Source organism: Zonotrichia albicollis, chromosome 1 (genome assembly GCF_047830755.1).
Source record: "Zonotrichia albicollis isolate bZonAlb1 chromosome 1, bZonAlb1.hap1, whole genome shotgun sequence".
NCBI lineage: Eukaryota > Metazoa > Chordata > Aves > Passeriformes > Passerellidae > Zonotrichia > Zonotrichia albicollis.
In genome coordinates this window covers 144,894,793-144,915,875 of record NC_133819.1, presented here as the reverse complement: position 1 = coordinate 144,915,875, position 21,083 = coordinate 144,894,793, and the positions used below count along the sequence as shown (strand labels likewise).

Genomic DNA, 21,083 nt, shown 5'->3' with positions numbered 1-21,083 from the left:
GTAACTCAAAGGGCAGCTCCCCTTGGCTGGGGCAGCCGTGTCAGCCCCAGCCCCCTCACCTCTGGAGCTGAAATTATTTGATAAAAATGCCACTGCAGCAGCCATGGGCAGACAGCTCTGCCCCTCCCTTGTCAGTCACAGCTATCTGCCGGCTGCCTCTGCGCTTTTCATCTCCCTTGCAAGTTGGAGGAAAAGAAATAATACATAGCTCAGCTGTTTCTGTCTGTAGGCATTTAAGCTGGTAAGGCTCAGCTGTATAAATCTTCCCAGCTGTGAGAACCTCAGTGCTTTTATTCCCATGATAAAGCCTTTGGCTCTAAATGTGTTTCAGGGATATTCAAAGTGGAAATCTTTCTCTCCATCTGGGGAATTGCTTGGTGTCGACTGACAAGGAAATGGAAGGTCAGTAGCATTAAAAAAAAAAAAAAAAAAAAAAAAGCACCCTGGGTTATAGAATTAACTTTATACTAAACCTCAGTGTGTGTTTTAGGAAGAGAGGGGTGGGAAGGAGGCATGGGGGAGGGGAGGTTCGACTTGTGCAGAGCCTTTCATTGGAAAACTAATGCAGCCATCCCCAAGGCACTGTGCTGCTAAGATCTGGCATTTTCCTGCTGCAGTGGAAAAGGAAGACCAATACTTTCCTTATAGTAACCTTTGCTGAATAATCAGTGTGGTGACATTGAAGTCAGTTCCAGTGGGAAATAATTGCTGTCTCTCTCAGACACAATATGGAAATAAGATGCCACGGTGACAGCAGCGGTTTTGAAGGGCTGGCAAGGAAATACCAATCAAAGATCAATGTCTGGCAGGCAAAGTGTTCACTTCAAGTCAACGAGAGAATAGTTTAGGCAGAGAGGTTTCCCTTGAAACTGATAGGGTTTGGGCAGAGAATGGGCAAACTCAAATAAAAACCTGGATACAAGGAAATTTTAGTTTTGCAGATTGGCTCAAAACCCAGAGCTGCACAGATTGCAGCTGAGCAAGGGCAAATCCTAATCTGAAGGGTATTTCAAAGGTCAGCTGCTCTGATGGGTAAGACAGCATCCTTGCTACGGTGCTAGGATTTGGCTTCCACTCTAAGTTCTGCTGAACCTTTTCCCATTGGTGACCATGAACATGACCCCAGTCTCTTTTTCTGCCTCAGTTTTTCACCTATAAAAAGAGCAATGAGCTGTTTCCTTTCTCCAAGGTTGCTGTAAAGGTGTCAAAATGCCCATTGCTCAGACAACAAAGTAATGAGCTGAGATGGACTTGAAGCCTTTTTGTTGCCCAGACTTAGGTTATTAAATAAATATGTCTCATTGTTATATAATTATAATTTTCTTTCAAATAAGTCACAAAGAGTTCTGTTTGTGGAACTGATACATATCAGTTTATACCTGGATAAAATTATGGTCCATCCAGCTAAGTTTTATTCTTGGGTCCTTGAAAGCAGTCAGATTTTCTCTTTCTTCACCACCCCAATAGGACTGAATATCCAGGTGTGATCCATGTCCTCAGCAGAAAACTCTATGGGGAAGCTAAAGGAGTCTCTGTCCCAGAGATAAAAAGTGCACAACTATGTTAATCTACTGACAAATTTGATTTTAAATATGTAACTGAGAGTTTCCCAAGCATATAATAATCCAAATAACTGGCTTCTTATGTAATAATAAAAAGTAAGCAAATAACTCACCTAACTCTAAGGAGTGATATGTTATCAGCATTAAAAATACCTTAATGATATTTCTCCTCTGGGAATAAATACATGGTTTTGAATAATATACAGAGCTATCAACAAAGCAGAAGCAAATACAGCACCTACCATTTCCCCTGACTCTCATATTTCTAGGAGGTAAATGAAAGCAAACCAAAGCAAATCACTGTGATCATGAAAACATATGGCATCAAAAGCAAGGGGCTTCCACATGGCTTACATGGGAAACAGAATCTGCCTTCCATCAGCATAATGAGAATTTGTTTCCATGCTGTTTTTATAAAGCAGGCCTCAGCTAGGAGAATAAATATGTTGGTGTCTAGGGATAAATTTAATTATTTTACATTTTTCATTGGTTTTATATGACCAAGGAATGCAACTTCTTGCTTGCCATTAGCAGGACTTGGATGGCTCACAGCTGCCTGCAGTAAATGACTCTAGATAAGCAAGATCTCACAGGAATGAGCTGTAAGAAGGGAAAATAAGGGCAACCTGAGAATCAGCACACATTGTATTGGCAATAACAGCCTGCAATAGAACTCCCAGCTGTACAGATCCAAGGGAGGCTGAACTGGGAAAAGAAGTGGATTCATCTGGCTGGGAAACCTTGACTCAGAGTTTAAGCTTCACCACTGATGCCTCATTTCTAAGACATTTGAAGATGTGTCTCATGAACTTATGAGCCCTCTTACAATCCTGGTGTTGCTTCATATGCAGTGCATGAACCTTAAGTCTTGGGGCAAAATCCAGCCAGATCAGCTGTGAACCTTATAGAGGTTTTTAATTTTACTCACCACAGAGATGGCCTGAGCAGCCAGTAAAGATGTAGCTATTTCTCTCTCCAAAGGAAAAATTAAAAAAATATGTAATTCTCTAGTAGGACTTGAAAAGCTGCTTGTTCTAGCCCACAAGCTTCCTTTATGAAGAACAACCCAGTCCACTTCTCAGGGCAGCCCACCCAGCCCTTTGCCTGCTTTGATCTTTTAGACTGTATGACTCAAATTCTCAAAGTCATTAGTACACACTACACCTACTGATGTGATTTTTGAAAATTGATTTTAGTGGGAAATGGCATCCAAATTCTGATGATGATGGAAGCTAAGCTCTTTTTGAGACAAAATATGGTAGTGTAGAACATCTGCCACAATGAGGAAATGAGGCTTTGCTGATGGTTAAAGCAATACTGAAGGATAATCTTTCCACTATCATTTTAATTGTCTTTCACTCAGAAATTCCTATAGCATTTCCTGTGTCCATGTCCTTTTTTTTTCTCACCTATTACGTCAGATGAAAGACGACCATCAATCAATATGAGTCATGTGCCAGAGCTTGTTTTTGCCAGCTCTGAGGAGGCTGTGCATTAAAATGGGCAGGAAGAAAATTAATGACCTATCGGGCACAAATCACAATTGCAGTGTTTCAGAAGTTGTACAGAGAAAAACTAATTAAACTGACTGCCACATACCCAGGACAGGAAACTGGGAAATGTGCCAAAACAGTTCCCAAAATAGCTCCTTTTAAAAATGCAAACTTTTTTTTTCTCTTCTTTCCTCACTTCCCTCCCCTTTTTAGCCACTCTGACATTTATTTCTGCATAGAACATCCAGGCACTAACTTTCTTCCATCTAGTCCCCAAAAAATTCTGCAGATTAGGGTTAGTGTTCCATGCACAGAACAGCTATTCCTCATTGAAATCCATCACATTTCATAAAAGAGCATAATATTACATCTGATACATCTGATAAAGAGCCACCTCTCTACCACCATTCCCTGTGGATGGGCCTCCTCATGCTCTTGTTGAAGAAATAGGCAGCAAGATGGAGTTTTGCCAGAAACAGACAATGAAAAAGGAGATTAAACAGTCATATACATCTCCTGAAAACTGGTTGGAGAGAAATGCCACATGAAAGAAATTCACAAGGAGGACTCTCCTTAAGTTGGTTCTGTGCCTGTCTCTGTCCCAGATTTTGACTGGAAGAGTCACATTTTCTGTATGTCACTTCACAATGAAGAAAATCATGTTTTCTTTTCCAGTTAGGTCCTATAGCTCTCCAGGATAAGAAAATATTTCTAATTACCCATTTATCAAACACCATAGATTCTTTAGGAATAAAAATTGTATGTTGTCCTTTTGTGGCTCCACTATTTCTTTATTTGCATTTAAAACCAAAGTATCATGGAAAGAACCATCTTTGGTGTACATTAGAGAAACAGATGCATAAACTTTTCTAAATATGGCATAAGTGCTTTTGGTTAATTACAACCCAGAACTAGAGCACATACATGCAATGAATGGGAACTTTAGAAGTTTCTCTTATATCCCAGCTGTCAGAAGGTACCTCATTTCCAAGCTCCTGTAGACAGGAATTCCATCTCTAAAAACACTGTAGTACGTCAATGTGTTAATTTGTTATTCTGTGACATTAATATGTAGTAGTGGGAGGCTGCATCCCTTTATCTTCAGCAGTCTTATGCTGATTTATGCTAAAGAAGTCCTACAGAGAGGGAGAGATATAAAATGCATGTTACACTGTAATCAACATTAAAAGGAATAAAGTACTTTGGTTTCTACTATCAAGTTTGGCCAGTGATAAAATATTTTTCAGGAGAGCTGACAGCTCCATGCTGCTTTTTCCCAGAAACTGATGGTTCTGGCTCTGGGGAGAAACTTCATACACCCAAGTGCTGCATCATTCTCATAGAGGCACAACACAAAATTCCCACCTGCATGACAAAAAGTTCCTTGAGTATCATCAAGCTAAGCTCAACATGCCAGGAAGCAAGTGAGCAGCAAAGAGATATTGATCACAGAGAAAAAATTTCCAATAGCAATTTTAAACCAATCTTGCCAGAAGGCAGCTGGATTCCAGAGACTGTGACACCAGCTACTGCATCCTTCTGTATAATTCCAGCAGATTTGGGAATCCTTAGAGATCTTTGATGTCAGTCTTTATTCACCACTCAGAAGAGATGTATCTGGGGTTTTTTCCTTTGTTTCCCATGTTTCCCTTGTTGAATTGATCTGTCAGTTCTTTTTGTTTTTATGAAAAAAAATGTTATTTAAGTGTGATCCCATTTAAGGATATATGTAGAGACTGACAGTTCAGATGTTGTTCATCAGTTCCCAGATAAAATATTCAGAAGAAATAAAGTGACTTAGGATCCTGCTTCTCAGTTGTAATTAAAAAATTTAAGAATTTATATTGCAGTGGAAGTCTGAGCCAGCCATGAACCTAGATGGCTGTTGGGAGTTAATTTAATTTAGGTCTCAGGGTCACCTAGGCTTTTTTGAACATACTCTAGTTATTTTTTAAATTGGATGAGATCTTGAGAATGGGCTGAGGGAAGACTGAGTAGTACTCCATACATCTATAGCCTGTGCTAAATTCTGTGCATTTTGGTCATTTCTCCAGAAAGTAAGAAATTTGTTAGACTAAGATAAACTCAACAATGTCAAAAAAGTTTGCTTATGGGTGAAGAGCAGCAGCAGTTTTGAGGATAAAATTCCTGATCCTTTATGCAATACATCCAGGGCACAGTGAACTAAATGCCATTTCTCCAGCCTTTAAACATATATGCACTTAAATCAGCCTTCTGGGATATAGGAGTGTCTGTGCTGGAAGTTCGCCTGAAGTTTAAAGCACTAAAATAGCATTTCAGACATAGCAGAAAACAACTGACTTTAGAGAAATTGCCACCATAGGATTAACTATTGCCCTGCCAAACTTGCAGCAGCACAGTATTCTCCTCTCTTTGTCAGAGAGGAGAGAGCTGATGTGTGCTCAGAACTGCATGGTCAAAACAGCAGTGAATTTGAGCTGCCCTTTTGCATCCTAGTTTTCAGCATTAAGGAACAACTGCATCAGCAGCTGGGACCAGTAGGAGGCAGGGATGAAAATGTGTGCCAAGTACACATCATGTCCTCTATCTTCAGAAATCTGGCATATGCTTGCACAGTCCCTTGGCTGCTAAGCTGGCCCCTGTTTCCTTATCCTGTCCTCCTCATATGTGCTGGCTGGGATGGTAGTGGGGAAACCTCAGTTAAGTACAGACCAGCAGGGAGACACTGGGCTGCTGCTGACTGTGAGCTGCTAATAGTCCATGCCTGGAAAATGGTAATTATTATGTCATGCTTGTCTGCTTAAATTTTTGCTCTATTCATGGGTCAGCCCAAAAGCCAGAGCTGTGAGCTGGTTTATAGCTCAGGTCCATTTCTCTCTTGGCTGCATTTTGCTCAGTGCATGTAGTTAGTTTCTAACTGATCAATCTTGTCAACAAGAAATTAGGAAGTATTTAGCTTCTCATTTCTCTGGATATAATGATAGATTCATAGACATTAAGTGGCTGGTACTTACAGCTACCTCATTTTAGCTTAAGCTGTGGCTAAAGCACCACATTTTGATTGTGAGACACAGGATTCAACCTCGTGGCTCCAACTGTCGTGTCTAACTCAGGTATGTATCTCAAGGGATAAAGACAAAATTAAAACAAATTCTACTCCTAATACTGTGAAATCTGATTAGTGAAGAAAGGGCAACTCTGAGACGATATTTGATATGGTGATGATCACATTTAACCCCATTAGTCATTCCTGATTTGCTTAGCATGTGCATCATGCTGGACAAAAAGAAATATTCAGAGACCAAATCAATATGTTTCTTTTAACACTGGATGTGCCCTTGGTTCTTTCAGCTCACAATGACCTCAAGTGCTGACATTCAGATTGGATCCAAGTTTTTATTCTACTTTACAGAGAAAAGAAGAATAGGGAACTCCTGATTCCAACAATAAGGGAAGCAGGAGTTACAGCCATTCTGAGAATTTAATATAAGTTATTTTGTGCATCACAGTGTATCCAGTGGCACCATTAATTTTTCATTGATCCTCTATACCTAAAAGGTTACAGCAGGGTTGTTTGCCAGTATCAGTTAAGCAGAACAATGGCTGTGATTGGAAAAACATTGAACACTTTCTATGTTAGTGTTTTGCCTTGTCACAGTTCTTTTTCTGCTGGGTTACTCTGTTCTGACCTGTCATGAAACACCCGTTCTTTAAGTGGTGTCTTTGCATGTTTTCCCTGTTGGTCTCTTTTTCTCTCTCTTACTGCTTTGTGCAAACATAGTTCTGACAGTGACTTTGGAAAACTTCACAGCTGTTTTTCTTATTCTGAAAAAAGTCACCCCACCACCCACAAAGGAACCCACTTGGCTTTTCTTTATGTCACTGCCATTGTCTGGGTCTGTAAAGAATCCTGCTCCTTAAAAACTGTGCAACCAGCCACTGTTGTGTCATTTTATTCATCTCTTTGTAATTTTGGTTTTGGATAAAACTGGATTTTTTTCTCTAGGACAATGATGTGGGGGAAAGAAGGGAGCAAAATTTTAAAAAGAGAAAAGCCTGATGGTCAGTAAATAATGAAAAACACTGACGTAGCTAAAAAGCCTTCATGAATCAAAGAGTCACCCTGACAAAGGCATGTTGTAGAGCTAGGAGTCAGGGAAACATCTAGACATTTGGCAAATCTAATGAGCTCAAATAACAGATATATTTAGCAGTGCTGTGTGACATGAAGGATGATTCTCATAGTCAGGTTAACCCTTCAACAATGGCAGGCATAATGCCAGTCTTCTGAGCACTGGCTGAGATACTGGGCAGGAAAAGTCCTGTCTTCTCATGGGGAGAGATTGATGTAAATAGGTGTGTAAATAATTGTTTTCCTATTCCACCCTTGTTTTTGTGAGAGTGACATCCACATGAAAAGCTGTGGTAAACTACTCAGTACAAGGTTATCCAAGCAGGCTCAGGGGAAAAAATAAGTATTTGTTCTAAGAATGATGATGATGTTTTTACACCTCTCAGCAGAGCAGAGGCAAGGGGCTCCTTTTCTAATGTCATACAAAAAAGCCCAATCCCAGACCCAACAATGTCAGTTCTGTGGAAGCAGGCTGGGATCAGTAACTCTCTGTGCCACTTAAAGGTGTAGAAGGGCAGAGCAGAATTGTTAAAATCAGGCTTTATCATCTCTACAAATTGTGAGGACAGCACAGTTCCATGACAAGTCTATCAGGGAGAGTCTTTCACTACAGACAGAAGAGTGAACTGTACTGATCCAGGAGTCAGAAGACTGAGATTAAACCTACCAGTAGCACAACAAAGAGGTGGAAGATTGGATTCAAGTATTTTATCTAATTTATCTATCTTAAGAGACTTATCTGTGCCTCCTGCACAGTGAGGAAAACTTCTCTCTGGGGTTAGCTGAGAGCAGGGCAAGTAACACTCACTGATGTTATGTCTCAGGTTGGTACCTGGTAACTCGCAGTGTCTGGATTAGAACACAGAAATTTTTCAGAGTTTAATTTCAGGGGAAAGCTTTGGTTTCCTTTCAGTTTCAGAAAGAATTAAGAAAATTAGATAAGAGAAATTCCCTCTTTTTTCTGTCCAAGAACATTTCTCCATTTCACCTCTAAATGATATGGGCAGTATGCCTCAAAAGTCCTCAGAGAACCATTGAGGCCTGAGATGGTGTTTAGTTTATCTAAGTAAACTCCATCCTCAGACACTCTGAGGGAGGTGGCTCTCTTTTAGGGAGATTAACACAATGCCATTTTACTACAGAAAAGAGGTTAACTCTGATATTGATAGTTCTGCTAACTGCTCAATTATTATAACCCCAGGATAGGAAAAGTCTATGACAGACACTACAGAAAGGAGAAAATAGAAAGATTAGGAAATATTAAACTGAATGGCAGCAAAACCTGGCTCAGTCTCACCAGTATTATTTGAAAGGATATTTTTAATAACTTTTGTTTAAGTTAAAGGAGACACAGTTTTCCAATACTGGATTAGAATTTAGATTAAGTCTAGCCCTTATCACGACCTTGTTGTAGTCTTGACCACTCAATCATTGGGCAGTTGGGTCCCTTTCAGAAAAATGGAGCTCACATTACTGTCTCAGTGATTATATAGTTTCCCACAAGGCAGAAACCCAGTGTGGTTCCCTCTGTCCCCAGAAAGGGTCAATGAGCCCCAAGCTGAAATCACAAAGTGTTGTCACCATGTTGTCTCTATTCCTGAGTGGATTGTTAGCACAGGATAACCAGGATCCACATTTTGGGCCAGCCCAAAAAGCTCTGACAGTGGCATTAATATTGCATTTCAAACACAGGCTTGCTTTGCACTGCTGGATCTGGCCATCATATAGACACGACAAAAAACACCACACGGGTAAGCTGGTAACCAGGCTGCCTACAATTTCAAGTATTTGCAGGGCATTATTTGTGAACACTCTTCAGAGTGAGAATGATAAAATTCACTAGAAAATGAATTTTCAGACAAATTTACACAGGACAAAGAATGGCATCTCTTGAAGGAATCATTGCAAATGATTTATGCAGTTTAAGTCAAAATTGACTAGGAAAGGTTGTTCGTCTCTGAGCTGGTGGAGCGATTTATAGCTGATAAAAATGGTAGCATTCAGGCAGCCAATCTCTATCAAAACCAAACAAATTTATTACAGTGTCTCAAAGCTTAATACTTCCTTCACAGAGCAAAACCACAAAATATGTGTAAGTTATGTTAGTGGCATGTGTCAATGGCCAAAAAAGAAGGTTTTGAGATGGAAGGAATTCCATACAACATACCTTCTGTGCATTTAGTAAACATCAAAAATCAGCATATTCTAACTGCAATGTTTCTTGTTGCAGTTTTCTGGAAATACAGTTTGTCCTGAAATGTCAGCACACAGAAAGATGGAGGTAAGAGTACAGGACTATCCCACCAGTCCCTTTTCATTCCTGTTTTATAATCAAACAGTAAAGTAAAGCAGATTTGTGAAGAAAAACAGAAACCTTACTGTTATTATTTGGAAGTGCCAGGCTTTAAAAAGAAATCAAAATACAACTCACAGTTGAATTATCAGTCCCCAATCTTGCCCTTATGATCTAAGTATTTTATTAAAAATCTGTGAACCCCAAAGTCTATGTCTTAAAGGCTTGCAAAGTCTCCAGCAGATGGGGTTTTGTTTGTGCATCACTACTGGGCCACATTTGCTCAGCCTGGCATATATTTTTTCCTCTGCCCCAAAATATTATTATTATAATTTGTATGCCTAAGTGCCAGAATTTCTGATTTTTCTGAGCTGCTCTCATCATTAGAACAGGCAAAACTGGCTTTAAGCCACTTATATCTTTCCCTGGAGTCTTTAGACAGCCAGATGTCAGTCCAATACCTTGCATAAATTACAGCAGCCTCAGGAATGCTCTGCCTGGTTATCCACACACACAAAGGGCTACTCTGGTGCCCAAGAACAATCAGGAAAGCAGAGTGCTTCAATTACGTTTCTTTTGCTCCTGATATCTCCTTTCCATTAGGGGAACACAAAGCACAATGTGGTTCTTAGAAGTTCCTGCTTTAAGTCATGAAGAGATTTAATTATTAGTAAGAACCATAAGAGGCAAGAGGTACAAATTTTGTGACCTTGTAGGGCTGGGACACAGAGAATGCAGCATTGCTGAAATTTTATGAGCAAGAATGATATTTCTCTTTCTCCTGGTATCAAATGATACAGGAGAGTAAGCTCTGCTTTCCATAGTATATTAAATATATGCTATGACATCAATGAGGTATTTTTTCACCTAATGTATCTTATATCTCAGTAATTTAAGGTGCAGTCTTGCTACCTGTTCTGGGGACCTAAATTACACCAGCTAAGTGCAGATGCAAAATTATATCCATAATTTTACAGGTTTAAAAAATATATTTTGTGTTAAAGACAGACAATTGAATATAATATGTGTATATGAATGCATATAGAGGATGTAAATTCTGACTGGTTTTCAAGGGAGCATCTGTAAAACATTGCCAAAGGGAGAGAACTGTGTGATATAATCCATCTCAGACATTATTTCATGATCAAGGTAATTTTTCTGTCCCTGTGGCTATATTTTACACAAATATTGCTAAAGAAAACTGTCCCTATTTGTTTCATCATGCTTCTGAATGTAAATTTTCATTTGAAGTGCCTTCTGAAACAGAAAGTGAATGCTGAGTTGAAGGGCTTGTGTCTGCAAATGTGGTGTGGGAGAGCCAATGCCTGAGTCACCAGGAAACAGCAATTACATCTGCTGTAAAATCACCTCCCATGCAGAGAGAATCAAGAAGAGGAGCAGAGAGATATGTCTGTGCACAGTGGTATGTGTCTTTTGCACACAATGCCTATTTTCCTTCTGTTTATATCTTTCCATCTCTTGAAACTTCTTCCCTGATCAGGTGGTTAATATTTTGTATGTGTCCTCCTTATTCCATGTCCCAGTCCTTTGACCTGTATCTCTTCTAAGAATTCTTCTTTTGCTATATGGTCCTGAGCATATACATTTTATATCATGAATATGACACAATCTTTGGAACAAAAAAAAAATTGAGGTGTAAAGACTTTTTTTATTATTGTATCAATATGCATAATAGGGTTGAATTAAGATCACTAAGAACCCTTAAATCTCAATTTTTTATTACATGCCTTGAAACTGCATCTATATTCCCTTTGTGTATTTCCTAAAAATATAATTTTCCATGTCTTTAAATTATCAAATGAGGAAAAAGGATAGACTTTGTCTAGAGAAATAGACATTTCTCTATTGCACAGAGAAATGGTGCAAATTTGTGGGACACCCACACAAATCACTGGGGAGTTGGAAATCTGAGATCTGCCTCTGCCACTAGGCTTAAAGCAGAAACTGATAGTGGTAGATGATTGTCATCCTTTCTATGAAGAGCTCAGAAGGAGAACCAGAAGCTTTTTCAGAGGGTTTTGCAGAGATTTGCTTCATAGCAGACTGACACATAAACAAATGCATTGAATGAAAATGTGGGCTGCTCTTGTGGGCACTGCCGAAGCCTGGCCACAAAACAAGTGTTAAGTGTTTCTAAAAGTCAAAACCTTACTCTGAACCATGAAGCATTAGAAAATTCAAGAAACAACTTCTCCACCTTTTTTCTTTCTTTTTTTTTTTTCCTTTAACTACAACAAAACCAAACCAAACCACCTCTGGTTTGTTTGGTTTGTTTTGTTGGGTTTTTTCCCCCAACTTCATTCATGAAACTAGCTTCTCTTTAGGAAAAAAACAACCAAACAAAAAACATTTGAAACAGGCACCTAATGTAGAGTATTAAACACCAGTTCATTAAAGATATGAAAAATTATTGGCAGCTGGAAAGCAAGCCTCCCTAATGGGATGTATCAGCCTGATGTTACCAGCTGGCTTACAGCCTCTGCCTATAGCAATTGAGGGAGTTTGAGAAATATTTTGGACTTCAGAAAGTCTACAATATAGAACTGGAAGCATAGTAGCCTATTGCTTTTTTTGGAAGTCATACACATGGCCTGTGATAAAAAAAAAGTCCCTCACAAATATTAATATATTAAATGAGGTAAATGTTTATCAGATGTTACACTTATTCAAGATACTTTCATCTGAAGCTTGAGATAAATTGGTAACAGAGTATAGTAAGGACCCTTCACCCTCTACAGGTGTAGTTTTTTGCACATGGGGTTCTTGATTATTTTGTTTCTTGAGTTTTTCTGAAAAATACTCATCTGGATTTATTTTTACCCATTACAATTTACTAGAGCAGTTCTTTTTGGCACTGTGACTAGATCTTGTGAAATTCTAAGCTTTTTATATATTTTTTTTTAAGGGAGTAATTTTGTATTAGCAACAGTGTACTTAGATCTCTCTACAATTGGCTTCTAAGGCTTCTTTTACTCTTTTTCTGGGTATCTGAGACCAGAAAATAAAGAGATGTTAATTAGACATGCTTGTTTTCTAATTGGGGAACAGATGGCAAGATGCTCTAGTATTTTAATGGTGACTGAGGCAGGTTTTGGGGTAATACTTTTGTTTAAGTGCCTGGAAATTGTATGAGCACAGCTCAGTTACTCCTGTTGCGTAGCTGTCTGAGACTGACTGGCTGTCTCAGGACATAGTCACACATCCTCTTCCAGCTCCAGCTGTTCCAGCTGAGACATTTACTCCCCACAGCTGTTCATCACTGCATCCAAACTGGAATTCTTTACCACCCATCTGATTTATTGGTGGAGAAGCTCTCAGAGGCAGTCCCCAGCCTGCTCTAACCAGGTTAACTACCACGGTGGAAGTGCTGTGCCTTTTGTCTGCAATGCCTGGGAGCAGCAGAGATGGGAGGGAAAGAACATTCACTGCTCAGCTTGGGAAGAGGAAAGAGGTGGGAGAGATAAAGCCACTTCTTTGGGAAGTGCTTTTAAGGACAGGATGAAATGCATGTCCAGCCTCTGGGAATGACAGCCCACTGCCACTGCAGTGTGCATGCAGAACATCCAGATGCTTCTGTTTCACTTTTGCCTTGGAAAACATCCAAAATCTACCAGCTAGTCTCAAGGCCCTTGCTTTGAATGAGTTTGGAGCTGTCTATATCTATGGAAAGTTAATCACATTTTCAGAGCACTGCAGGGCAAGATCTTGAGAATATTTTTCTTTCTGAAGCAGTCTTTTATTGTCATCACAGTGAGTGGAGAAATAATAAAAAGGTGACATTGGCAAAACAGACTCATTGCCACTAGATGATTTGACCAGCTCCACCAAGGAAAGACAGAGAGAGAGGGATTTCAAGGAAAAATAAGCTTCACATTAGGGTATGAATGTGCTGTATTCCTCTTCTCCCTTTCTCCCTACTTCACTCCTGTTAATTTTAGAAATATTGAAGTCTCCAAAACAGAGGCCTGTCATTATTTCTTGGATGTAGAAGGCTCTACACATTGTAAGTGGCAGCTGAGCCCAGAAGCTACAGCTGTGCTCTTGGTGATACATGCAGGAAGCAAGGATTATAGACTGAACTAAAATATTTTTTTTTAATAATAGAAAAAAATATATAGCAGATTTTAATTTTTGAGTGAAGAGTGAATTGTCAGAAAGAAAATAAAAAATAAAAACAAAACCAACCAACAAACAAAACATATATACTGCTCCCATCTGCAGTTACTTGGCTGGTAACAATAAACATTTGTCTGGCATAATATTGCTAATTTCTGGTCTTCTGACATCTCTTTACTTTCTCCTCCCCTAAGGCACAAGGATGAATTTGATGACTCCTAATTTCTATGATTCTATCATAGCATCTCACAGCTTTCTAGCTAAAATGCTCTTTATTGTGAAATGAAAGATTTAGAAGAAGAAATGTCCTGCACAGAAGTGAAAGTGCCAGGGTGAGATCTAACCTAAGCTGAAAGTGTATGTCACAGAATTTTTTTTTCATCAGCTATCAAAGAACAAAATAAATTATTACAAATGTGAAAAGCTGAAGGTAGTGAGCACCAGGAGGACTATCCATGGTGATGGTTCTGTGCACCGAATCATCTTTGCCATTATTAGATTTAGAAAGCTCATGGAAAAGTCTATCATTCCTGTGGTTCTCAGACCACATTATTGGACTTTCCATATCTCCTCAAATCTGTTGGGGTGATCTGAGGCATGTGTGTGGGGGGAAATGAGAATTTTTCTGCTTTTTGCAAATAAAATAACTGGGTACTGCTTGAGTGGGCAGGAAAAGATCTTGTCCTCAAACATGTTCATAAGCTCTTTAGTAGTAGAAGTGTTTTAGTAGTAGGAGAATCAAAAGCAAATTTGTTCATGCCAACTATTGCACAATATTTTCCTACTCTTTTGCAACACTGTGAAAACAATGCCAGGAGAAGGTACACAAGTTAATTAAGTCATATGCCCTTCAAGCTTATCAATATGTACTTGGATCTGTATCATAAGGTTTTCACAGTCTTTATAACTTCCTTGATAGTGAATAATGTGTATTTCAGTCAAGGACTTATATAGATGTTGTTCACATAACTTTTGACACAGTTGGATCAGTGTAACTTTATACCTGCTACACTGATAAAAGCATTAATAGATGAATGTGCTCTTCTGAAACTGCCCAAACAATGGAAAATAGTTTATGGCTTTTGATATATTTTTGACTGTGTTATATTCTTGTATTACTTCTCTTTTCAAAAATTCTCATCCATATTTTTCAGATTGGTTTCCCAAGAGAATTTACTCAGTTTCTCTGGGGGAAACTGGCTGTTAAGGCTAAATCTGGTCACAACCCAGAGGACCATTTTCCAGCCCAAGCCTATTTAGGAAGGGAATGGCAATTTTTTTTCAATGACTTCACTCACTCTTTCTGCAATATTTCCAGTAAATGTAGGCGTTGCTCTTCTGGTGTGAGCTCAGCACATCATTCCTAATGTGGTCCTAAGAGAAATTTTATATTACTTACCGAAATATGTACTTTTCTTTATATGTTCTTTATCTCTCATATTATTATGCTGAATCATTGTAAAATGAAAAAAAAATCTGATGAGCTATCCACAAAAAAAAAAACCTAAGCGACATTAGATCATCACAACTGGTGCTGCTAAATCAAATGCAAATAGCCAGTTATTAGCCAGCAGATCCAAACCACTGCCAAATAGTTTTTGGTTGCTGTGTTTACACAGTGACAGATTCTCATGTTAGTCATATCCTTCTGAACAAATGTTTTGGATGGATTCTTAAATCAGTGTCCACAAGGAAATAGAGGGAGGCAGCCAAACTCAGTTGAACGGCTGCCATTGAAAAAAGTTAAGCATTTACAGTCACTCTCTGCCTGAGTATTCTAAGGAAATAGTAAGGAGTGAAAAACAGAAGGCAAGGATGTTCTGTACTCTGGGCAACAATGCAGTAAGGGTGACAGAAGTGATTCCAAAATAGCCAGCTACTGGGCCAGATCCTGTTCCCGTTAACGTCACTGGTAAAACTCCCTTCAGCCTAAAGGGACCAGGATGGGGCAACTGGTCCTTTGAGTGACTAAGGAAAAAATAATGAGGTCTTGACTCTTCTCTTTTTGCTTCCACTTTTTGTTCATGAAGAATCCCTATGGGACTGAATAAAACTAAGTCAGGATATAAAGTATGTGCTTCCACCAGACTTTCAGGAAGGCTAAGAACATACTGCATCCTCTAAATTTCCCTGAAAAACTATACCCGTTATCCCCATTTTTTTTCCAGCCACTCATAATATTTCTTCTTCCCCAATTAGTTTCACTGACAAAAAATCAGCTGGATTACAGCAATAGAAGAATATTTTGGGGTGAAAATAAAATTTAAACCAAGGTGCATTTTGTTATTTCAGTCCTCACATCACTCAACTGTAAATTCACATATATCTAGGATGACTTTTTGGTCACTGCTCTGACATTTAAACCTTAACCCTCACATAAACCTTATGCAGGGCAGATAGATGGACAGAATTCACTGACACAATTATACTCTGACATCTCTATAATACATTGAATATACCTGCAGGTATCCCAAGGAATGGAAAGTCATGGACAACTGCTGCAGGCACACAGGACACAGGGGAGATATCCTTACTCACCAAGGATAACACAATTTTTAGGTTTCACTGTTTTTCTTCATTTTCTTTGTTTTTCAGATTAAAATTAAATCTGAAAGATTTGCAGCAACTCTCCTGTAGATTTTTAAAAAATAAATGCAAATGCAAAGTAGGGAAGATATATTTACTTAAAATTTAGAACCTTACCTGCTTTTAGCCTATAGTGTTTCACTTGTTATCCTATAATAAGCAAAGGATGAGGATATATGCATAAGCTGAAAATATAAATCTTACTTGTAAAGTCAGACGGTATCTGAAAAAAGAAAAATTCTTTTCTCAAATGTCTGATTTGTTGTTCTTAAAGAAAGTATTACTGAAGATATATAGGCATTGAGCAGCACACTACTTTAGCCTTTTTAGGTTTGCAAAGAGCATTTAGTTTCTATAAATTAGGATATGCTCCAGCACACACTGTAGGCAATGGTAAGACCTGTGAACACAGTTGAAGACAGCTTGGGCTTTTTGGGCTTTTAATCTCTGTGCAGCAAAGCAGAGGCAGAGTTCCTGTGAGGTACCTACTGCACTGCAGCAGAGGGGAGGGCAGGGAGCCACAGTGAGACAAGGATCCACTGGCCTCGTGGAGCCACACATCTCCTGCTCCTTCTGGTTATCAGAGGTGACACCTTCTGTAAAAAAGAGGGGAGGGAGTGAGTTAAACATTCCATTTCCAGGCCCAGTATTGTTCCAGACACCATTCAATTCTCATAGCATGTCCATATAAAAACCAGCTGACAGAAAACTGTGTGGGGCCCTCTGAGAGAAAAGCCTCTTGCAATCAGCCAGACCTCCCAAAATCCATCCTTTGCCCAATAGGCTTGGAGTCCACTTTTTCCATTTTTGCCATGATTCTGTTCCAGTGAGAAACAGATACAAGTGATTCCTCAGCTCACAAAACCCCATTCAAGATGGAGTGGAAATGTTTGCCTGTCCCTGGCCTTTAGCCTTTACAGAGATCTTCAAAGGCTTTTAGTGAAGCTCAAAGAAACCTGGTCTAGTGGAATCTATCCCATGGCAGGGGTTTGGAACTAAATGATCTTTAAGGTCCTTTCCAACCCAAGCTGGTCTACGGTTCTATGAATCTGGCCCACAATTTCAACTCTTACATAAAAAACATTCATTCACCAAGACAGAGATATGACAACCAAGACTTTTGCTGATATTGTAGTGTAACTAACCAGGATACTCCCTTTTTTACCACATTTCTAAGTTCTCTTGGATCAGTAGCTCAGTAGTTCATAACATCTATGAACAGTAGTGATGGGAGGCAAACTTGCCATATTTTGTTCAGTGTAATCCAGAAAAGGGTATGTCTGCTCAGATATGCTGAAGTAAACATTAATGTTTTCCTTAGTTAAGGACTGCTAACTAAATTCACAGCTAGCCCAGGTGGGGCTACTTTTCATGTTAAAATGCTGAGTTGCAGAAATATGTATCTCAGCCATACAAATTATCCTGAAAACTAAATTCAGGGTAATCTTCTCCTGGCACTAAATCTGAAGTGGATTAAAACTATATGTTTTAACAACATTTTATTTGTCAAGTTATTGTTTAAAAATTTTAGAACAAAGGAACAAAGAACTGGAAATCTTCCAGAAGAAGGGATAATTTGATGATTCCCCATATAAATCTAACATTTCTTCATCTTTTATAAATGGAATTTTGCAGGTCATTAGTCCGTTAATGTAGTATAGCTATCAGTTGGAGAGAGAGAGAGAGAGAGAGAGTGTGTGTGTGTGTGTGTGTGTGTGTAACAAAAAGCATTAAAATGGTTGAGATACAGAGAAAATTGACTGCTGCATAGTCACCACTTTTAATAAAGATTTTTACTACACCCTTGGTATTATGGATCTATAATATGCAAATGTGCAGCATCATTAATATGCATTTGCTGCATACACCCTCCATAACAGAGTATGTTATGGGAATACAAATTAAAAACAATACACTCGACTCAGCTAAATTTTAATGGCCCATTGTATGAGTGATCCCCAGTTGGGAGGCACCTAAGCCCTTTGTCTTCGATGCTTCCCTTCCTTCCCCACATCCATTTTCTTTATTTGCTCTTGTTTTTACGGACACCTCCACAGCTGAATAAGTTAGGTCTCAGCATAAAAAGTAAAGTAATATGAAGGTTCTGTGTTACCTTCAGCAGGGGTATCTGGCACAAGAACTGAAAGCTGAGTCCTAGAAATTAATTCAGCCAAGAGTGCCCATAGTGGGATAAGCTTGCAGCCCAATCTTCTGCAGAAATGTACCCTGAGGTTACTTTGGCTTGAATTTGCTGCTGAAGGGAGCTAAGGCATTGCCTAACAGAGGTGAGTCATTTGAGCACATCCCCTGGCACACTTCTGCTCTCGCCTTCCCTTCCTGGCTGCCTGTCCAGGGAAAAGAAGCTTCTGATCCCTTCCTCTTCATCCATCAAAACCTCTCTGGAGGGACAAGATCCCTTCACCTGCCAAACCAGACCAAGAGCTCTCTCACTGACTCACATATACCAGTGGCTTAAGTTTTGACAGTGGATGCAATCACTGGTCTCAAGTTTTGCCTTCTGACTCTCTACCAGAGTCAGCACTTGTGCTGCAAGGACAGGCATAACAATGAAGCATCTTTAAAGCACTGCAAATTACAGCCCAGCATTTTAGTGTCAACTGGTGTTGACTGAGGCTTGACCTAAGATGAGCCTCAAAATGAAGCCTTGCAGGAGACAGTTCACAGGCAGAGCAGACAGGGACCCTGCTGGCATTAGGAAAAGCAGATGCCACCCAGAATGAAGTTACCCATCCTCATTAGCCAGTGCATGCAGTCAAACCTAATAACCAGCTTGCTGGTCTCATCAGTGCTTTTTGCCTGCAGGCTCTGAACTTCGTAGGTCAGATGCACCTCCAACCACACTGTGGGGACAGTGTCATCTGACTGACTGTGAAAAGGAGTGGTAGGGAAGGTAACGTTTTCCACTGACCCAGTTAAACATAGCAAAGAATTGGGTAAAAGTCCTTAGTGGATGTTAAGAGTTTAACACACGGCCAGTTTATCCTCAAGTATTTAAGGCTAATCTTACATATGCTAACATAAACTGAAGAATTTTTTAAAAACCGCAGGCACTTTTACAGTGTCCTTTATTCAGTAATGGATTTTTATTTATTCAGTAATGGATTCCAATGTTATTTTCCTTTACTTAACAATGACTGTCCCAGAGCTTAATCCTTCCAAAATGCAATAGGGAGAAAAATAACACAGCAAGATGCACTCTGCTAATTGGACTTCCCAATATGGTGTGAGGGCATTTGTCACTCAGCCTGCTTATTCAGTGCTGCATATTCAAGCTGTTTCAGCAGGTCTAGCTACTCTTGTGGGAAATTAAGCTGCAATCAGATTCTGCAGTCATCCAGGTCTAGACTGTGATATTGATCACAGAGCAGACAGACTGAAGGAACAAGGTTGAAATGGCCACTTTGTATAAGAGCACAGTTACTTGACAGAAAGCGATCTTTTGCAGATGCAAATCTGCTACGCGAGGTGTAATATGGTTGACTCCAAAAGCTGTGAATTGGCTGGGAAGCCGTAACATAGGAAAGATTCCATTTATTTTAATATGTTTGTCTCATGTCACCTTGTCCATGAATCTGAGTTACACCAAACATTGGAGTTTGGTGTAATTCAGGATCTCTTTCAGATTTGTAGTCATTAATCACAATGTCTTTCATGGAAATTTCATCACAGATGTGAAGAAAAAGCATGCTGCCCTGACGCAAAGATTGCAGAATCTTTGATGCAGTTGCTCTGTCCACAAATTCTTTGGTAAGTCCCAGCTCCTGCCTACAACAGGAATCAACAAAGTTGAAAACCTCAGGAAAGCTATACAAGTTTCCATCATGTGACAGATTTTCATCTCAAAGCTTTGTCCTTTATCAATACTTGATAACTACAGAACATGGGTTGTTGAAGTCCTTCATGCTTTGAACTAATTTTACCACAGCTATAAATGACATGTTGACCATTGAAGCAAGAATGGGATGACATAATGGAACCAAACATTTTCATCTGCCATTTTCAACTAGCTTATGATTAATTGTGAAATGTAATATTGATAATGTTCTAAGTGTTCCTGTCCAAAGCTGAGTGGGAGTGGGTATGTAATGGGAAAAAATACTTATTTGTATACAAATAATCCAGGCTAGAATGGGCAAAAGGCTACATAAAAATTGCAATCCTGAACACTGACTTATACAGCACAGATATAAATTCCAGAGGGCAAGTGATGACAGAGATAGAAACGACAGTTGTGAACTAGGGTATTATTAGATCACAATCAGAAGTTCCTAACAGAAACTATAAAATCATTAACAAAGTTTTTTATTCTTAAGTAATATTTAGTAGTCTGAAGTAATATATTGTGCACTGTACAGGAAGCTCAAAGAAAACTGCCAGTGAATTGACACAGTCACTAAACCTAGGCTATAAAAAGACTATAGTGAGCACTACTACAGATGGAAAGGAAAGGACTCTTACTGAGGATAATAATAGTTGTAGATTTTAAGAAACCTCAGAAAATGTAACTGTCCAAATAACTTCTAGTGGTACCTTACAAACTCTTCTGAGATCACAATATCCTTCACATAATGTTTTCATTTGTGAATAGGATAACCAAATTTACAGACATGCTTAAGCAAAACACATACAAAATAAAAATATTTTGAAATTTTTATTTCCTTTCCTAACTTATTTTTTATAAACCCCAGAGAATAAGCTAAATAATGATTATTTTGAAAAATATTCAAAAAGGTTTTAAGTGCACTTGCATCCTACTCTTAGAAATATTTGATCCATTACTTCCTTCTCTGTGAAATAATGTCCGTGAAGAAAATACTTGGTCAGCTTTTGAACAAAGACTGGAAATTTCTCAGAAGATATTCCCTTTTCCATACCCC

The 21,083-nt window shown here is 39.0% G+C and overlaps 1 long non-coding RNA gene across 1 annotated transcript; it reads left to right on the top strand.

The window, feature by feature from the left end:
- The first annotated feature begins 273 nt into the window (after positions 1–273).
- Positions 274–19,915, top strand: LOC141725434 (uncharacterized). Its single transcript, XR_012577287.1, has 4 exons — positions 274–402; positions 9,400–9,450; positions 10,714–10,885; positions 19,876–19,915. It is a non-coding gene; the product is annotated as an uncharacterized LOC141725434 (long non-coding RNA).
- The last annotated feature ends 1,168 nt before the right edge of the window (positions 19,916–21,083 follow it).